Genomic DNA, 6,142 nt, shown 5'->3' with positions numbered 1-6,142 from the left:
ATTACATATTTCATTTAGAGGTTAAATCCAAGTCAAACGGAATTTAAAAATCAGTTTTATTAATCAACTTGTTCAATCAAAAATTATATATGAGTACTTCTACTGTGACATACACCCTACTGGGTCCTGAGATAGAGCAGTGAGCAAAGATGGCAGAGAGCATAAACTTTATGGCCAGATTACAGAAATGTGAGAGTGTTGATGAAGCGTCCCTTAAGTTCATACCCTAAGTTAGCCAGCCCTTTTATCTGTAATCAGATGGACGACAAGGAACCATTAAATATATTTTTAGCAGAGGAAAGGCAAAATCAATTTAAACTGCAGAAAGATGATGTATTTGCTGTATGCAAATGGATGGATGGAAGGAGAATCAAAAATTTGAAAGGTTGGCAAACTGTTTCATGAAGTTGCTGCAATCACATCATTCTAAGGACATAGAAATGTGAATCAGAGTGGTATCAATGAGAATATTTTTTAAAGGATCGGCTCTTTGCCAGAAGAACTGGCAAAACTTGGGAACAATTAGAGACAGAGGATAAAAGAGGAAGGAAAGATTGCAAAATAATGAGAATGTTTCAGTTAAGAAAGTCCACATGATAGAGAATAATTTCCTGATATAAATGACCTAAGTCATTCTAAAAAGCATAGAAAACCAAGAAATCAGTAAGTTTTCCTCAAAAGGTGGTAACTGATAAGACCTGTCAGAATGCTCACAGCTCTCCAGGCACTGGGGTCAAGAGTGGTTCTCAGACTTCGATGTTACTTATCTTAAATTCATCAGTAAGATCCTTAATGTTAACATAGGCTGCATTAGAGCTAACAGTTTGTTTTACAGATGGTCGAGATATCCTTCATTACGCCAAAAAAAGGTAAGTGTTGGAGGAAGTAAAACACATTTGAGAATGACCCCTTATTTATTCTTAAAGACATGGACTTGCCGACTTACGTCCTTTTGCAGACCAGAAGGTCTCCTTGTCAGAACACACTAGGTCTCAAGGATCCCAAATTTAAGGTTGGGGTAAAGATTAAGGATGAAGTATACAGGATATTGGATCAGAAAGAACAATTTTTTTCCTAACTCTGCCCTGTCACTTACTAGCTATGTACCTTGCAAAAGAAAAGCAATGCACTGTAGCTAAATACACACACACACACACACACACACACACACGTGGGAAATCAGGTGGCATTCATTCATTTATTCATTTGTCCATTCATTCAACAAGCTTTTATTGAGCATCCTCTTTGCACTAGGCACTGTTCACAACCCGCCAGGATGACAGAGAAGAAAATATTAGGTACTAATAGTGAAACACAAGACAACACAGGGTGATGGAAGTGCTACCAGAGAACACAGGAAAGCTCCTCTTGGCTGTGGAGACTTCACGAAGGAGGCAAATCTGGAGTTTCTCAAGAATGAAGCAGGAGTTTGCCATGTGCACCTGCTGAGAACTACTCTCCTGGTGGAGGGCACACACTAATCATCAGCAAACTAAAACCCATTGGGTTGACATTTAAATGTTATATTTTGAAACCAGTCTTAAACTCGAAAGTTTCCTTTCCAGAGAATAACAGATATTCTTTTGAGAAGAGGTTGCGTTAAGAGGATGTGAAGAAATTAGCCTATTTGGGAGAAATTATTAAGAAATTTTATGAGAGCCTCAAAAAAGAGTTAAACCACATTCCCATATTATCCATGTAACATACACAGATAAAGGATGTTTTAAAATATGATTTATTAATTCAATATTTTTACAAAGTATATAAAGTTTTGCAAGTTTTTTCAATGTGTTTCGTTCTTTTTTCTTCTACCAAAAAGACCTCAATTTTAAAAAAATACAATTAAAGGATTCTGTTCAATTGTATGAGTATTTAAAAGCTTCCTGATATTTTTTTAATCCATGTTTCATTCTTATGAGTGGGAGAATTAGAGCGGTAAGACTTTGTCCTTTAAAATGATAATTACTTGATTCTATTCTATAATTCCATTTATCTACACATGAAGATTCATAGTAGATCTAATAAGCAACAGTTTCTGCCATATATTATCCAACTATAACTTTCCAAAAGTGTTCTCTGTTGTTTCTTTGAGATATGATTATAACATGTGTTTTTAAAGGTACCTTTTAGAAATGATATATTGAAACAACATAGTAAGATTTGCACTAAATGATCTCTAACAGAATGAAGTAATACAGGATATTGAAAGAGAAAAAAAATCTTACTACAATTTGCTGAGTTGCTACTTTGTGCCAAGCACATTACATTATCTTATTTAATCCATATAATACTCTCAAGAAATAGAGTCAATTCTTGTTATTCACAGATGTTATGTTCTATAAGTGAATACTGTAGTAATGGATACGGAACCATTGCTCCTGGGAAAATACAAGGTTAGGTTCCTGAGAGCCTCTAGGCACTACATATTCATCAACCGATCGATACATAATCTTGTTTTATGTGTGTTTCTATTTAAACACACCCTATCTGATATATATCATGGATTTATTAACACTGAATTCACGGCCAACATTCAGGAAATAACTCATGTCTGAGTGAAGCTTATATAACCCACATATTTTCTCCATAACGTACATCACAGCCTTCTTACACTTAAGAACATGAGATAGCAATTCAGCACGATCCTTGGGCATCATATAGGAGGCAAAAGCACAAACGCAAAAAACATGACATCAAATAGACTATGAAAAGGTCACCTGTTTATATACAAGAGCTGAAACAAGAAGGCAGACTGTCGCCTTGTTCAACTTTAGCGGGGAAGACGCACATTGTCAACTCACATTTTTCACCACTCTGAACGTGTCCACGAATGACTGTGCAAGTGCCGGGTATTGATTTGGGGGATACAAATAAATTTTAGCAAGTAGATGAATTCACAAATACAGAATTTACAAATAATGAAGAGTGACTATAGTTATTATTACTCCCATTTAGTAGAGAAATAGAGGATTAGAGAGCTTAAATAATTTTCCCAAGAACATCCAGCTGGGAAGTAACTGGCTCAATAATTATTCACACTTAGCCTAATCCAGAGATGTTAACCTTAACTCATTTTTCCAAATAGTCAGTATACTAAAGAATAAGAAACATAGGTTCTGGAATCTGAGTGGCTGGGTTCAAATCCTAGTTCTACCACTTACCAACTATTTAACGTTGGAATATCAGTTAACCCCTCCAAGCCTGATTATCTCACTGAGAAAATGGGGACAATCACAATCACTACATAATTGAGTGACTATGAAGATTAATAATGCCTTTATAGTGACTAGCACAGTTCTTAGCATATGAATGTACTCAGTGACTGTTAACTACTTAAACTTCCATTGTCCTCTCTGTAGCTACCATACCTACCAGTAGTTGGCATATTGAATGCCAACTGAGTCAAACACTGAACCAGGAACATGGTATTTATGCACTCCTTCCAATAACCTTATGACATGGGTTAAAACACATTTTAAAGATGAGTATGAGGCTCATAGAGGTTAGATAACTTGACCAAGTTCCCTAAGCGATTAGGAGAGAAACCAAGATTTGAATTCAACTTTTGACTCCAGCCAGTATATTCTTAATGCCTCCTCCCACTCCTCTTTAGTCCACCATTGCAGGATCTGTATTTGAAAAATAATTATGTAACAGTGAGTACATGCACCATAAAATACAACCCTCTTTCACCTGCTTTGTGCTTTTATACGCAATTGCAGATGAATCAAAAATCCTCTACTAGCAAATACCACTATTTCAGCACCCTGAAGCATTATTCACAATTCTGTGTCAATTTTATAAAAACTGGCTCGCCTTCAAATTTTGTATCCTGAAAAGTATACCATCGATATCCACATTTTCCTAGATTTCTTTTTGAAATATCTTATTTCCATTGCTTCCTCAAGATTGTATTATTGTAGACATCAAAGTTTTCAAGAGGCATTTAAAGTAAAGTGACTACGATGATTAATTTTACGTGTCAACTTGACTAAGCTATGGTGCCCGTTTCATCAAACGCTGGTCTAGATGTTGCTGTGAAGATATTTGTGGATGTGATTAACATTTACAATCAGTTGACTTTAAGTAGAGCAGATTATTCTCCATATGTAGGTGGGCTTCATCCAATCAATTGAAGGTCTTAAGAGCTAAGACTGAGGTTTCCTGAGGAAGAAGGAATTCTGCCTCATGACTACATAGTAACCATGCCTGAGTTTCCAGCCTGCCAGCCTGTCCTACAGATTTCAGACTCAAGACTGAAACAGCAATTCTTACCTGAATTGCCAGTCTGCTGGCCTACCCTACATATCTCAGATTTGCCAGACTCCACAATCATAGGAGTTACTTAAAATAAATCTCTCAATAGATAGATGGATAGGCAGATAGATCGAAATCTCTCTAAATCTGTAGATATAGATTGATCTATATCCATGTATCTATCTATATCTCTATCTGTGTGTGTGTGTGTGTGTATTTGTGTGTCCTATAGGTTCTGTGTCTCTGGAGAACCCTCACTAACCCAGTGACCATTCATCCTGGTTTGCCCAGGACAGAGATTGTGTGGGACACGGACATTTCAGCTGAAAGCCAGGACAGGCTTGGGCAAACCAGGATAAGTTGATGGTCCTACATTCAAGTTTAGAAAATTACGTGATGAAAAGGAATATTAGTGTTACACAGATTTGCAGTATCTTTCCAATTATTGTTGGCACAAATTATTCAGCCAACGACAGGTCAAACCATATTAACTTAGCACTGCACTAGTTTGTGTGTGTGTGTGTGTGTGTGGTAAAGTACACATGACATAAAATTTACCAGGAAATGATTTTAAAGTTACACACTAATGTGCAACCATCACCACTGCCTACTTGCAGAATCTTTGCATCACCCCAAACAGAATTCCATATTCATTAAGCAATCACTCTCCCCAGCTCCTACCACTAATCTGCTTTCTGTCTCTATGGATTTGCCTATATGAACATTTCACATAAATGGAATCCTACAGTATGTGGCCTTCATGTTCAAGGAAAAACTTGTACACACACATTCATAGAAGTTCTATTTTATGGCAACCAAAACATGGAAACAACCCAAATGTCCATCAACAGATGAATGGATAAACAAAATGTGGTATATCCATACAAGGAATCTTATTTGGTGCCTAAAACCAGTGAAGTGCTTATACTTGCTACAACATTAATATGCCCTGAAAATATTATGCTAAGAATACTAGGTTTTATAAAGGAGTACACAAAACAAGAATTAAAACAAAAACAAAAAATTTTAAGACATTTTTCAAGTTTTCATTCTGGACCATAAGATAAATTTTGCCGAGATCCTCTCCTCATCATGTTGCTCCCCGAAAATAGTGTGCCCTGTATGCACAAATTTTTGCAGAAACCACTTAGCAACCCTCTTCTACTACCATGGAAGGTTAGAGATTTGAGAGAATGGCTTTATTAGTTTAATCCTCCAAATGTCCTAGTAACATTATATACAACTGTATGTGTGTGTGTAATATATAGAGGAACTAATACTTAGGGCGCTTCAGTAAATTACTCCACAATCACAATTAGATAGGGGCAAGGCCAGGGCTTGGTTCTGACACCTAAGCCCATTCTCTTACCTATAAAACATATAGTAAACCATAAACACTCACTTCTATAAAACAGAAAATCAGAGGAATTAAATTCAAACTTTGGTATGGAGTCTAAAAAGAGGGACAAACATTGCCAGGTGGGCTCAGTCAAGGAGATCAGAGTGCTAAGCATGCAGTGTCTTCTGACGATGTAGCATGTTGAATTCAAAGGTTGCCTGAGTGAACTGAGTTTTGAGCCAGACTCTGCTGACTCAAGGCACACAGATTACGAGAGAGAATGAGGAAAAGCATTTCAGGGTTTAAATCATTTATTCATGCATTCCACAACTCTTTATTGAACAGCTCCTATGAACCAGATGCCTTCCACAGTACTGAGGCTGTAACTGCCCTGGGAGTCATAGAGTTTACACAGAGGGTAAGCCATTAGTGGCACAATGATTAGATGTATTGAGCTTACAGAAAAATGGAAATGGAAATGAAGCTGATAGAAAATAGAAATCCTTGAATTCTGGACTGAGGAGTTCAAATATTAAAAATGTTAGT

This window comes from Equus asinus, chromosome 3 (assembly GCF_041296235.1).
Source record: "Equus asinus isolate D_3611 breed Donkey chromosome 3, EquAss-T2T_v2, whole genome shotgun sequence".
NCBI classification, from domain to species: Eukaryota; Metazoa; Chordata; class Mammalia; order Perissodactyla; family Equidae; genus Equus; species Equus asinus.
This window is presented reverse-complemented; position numbering follows the sequence as displayed.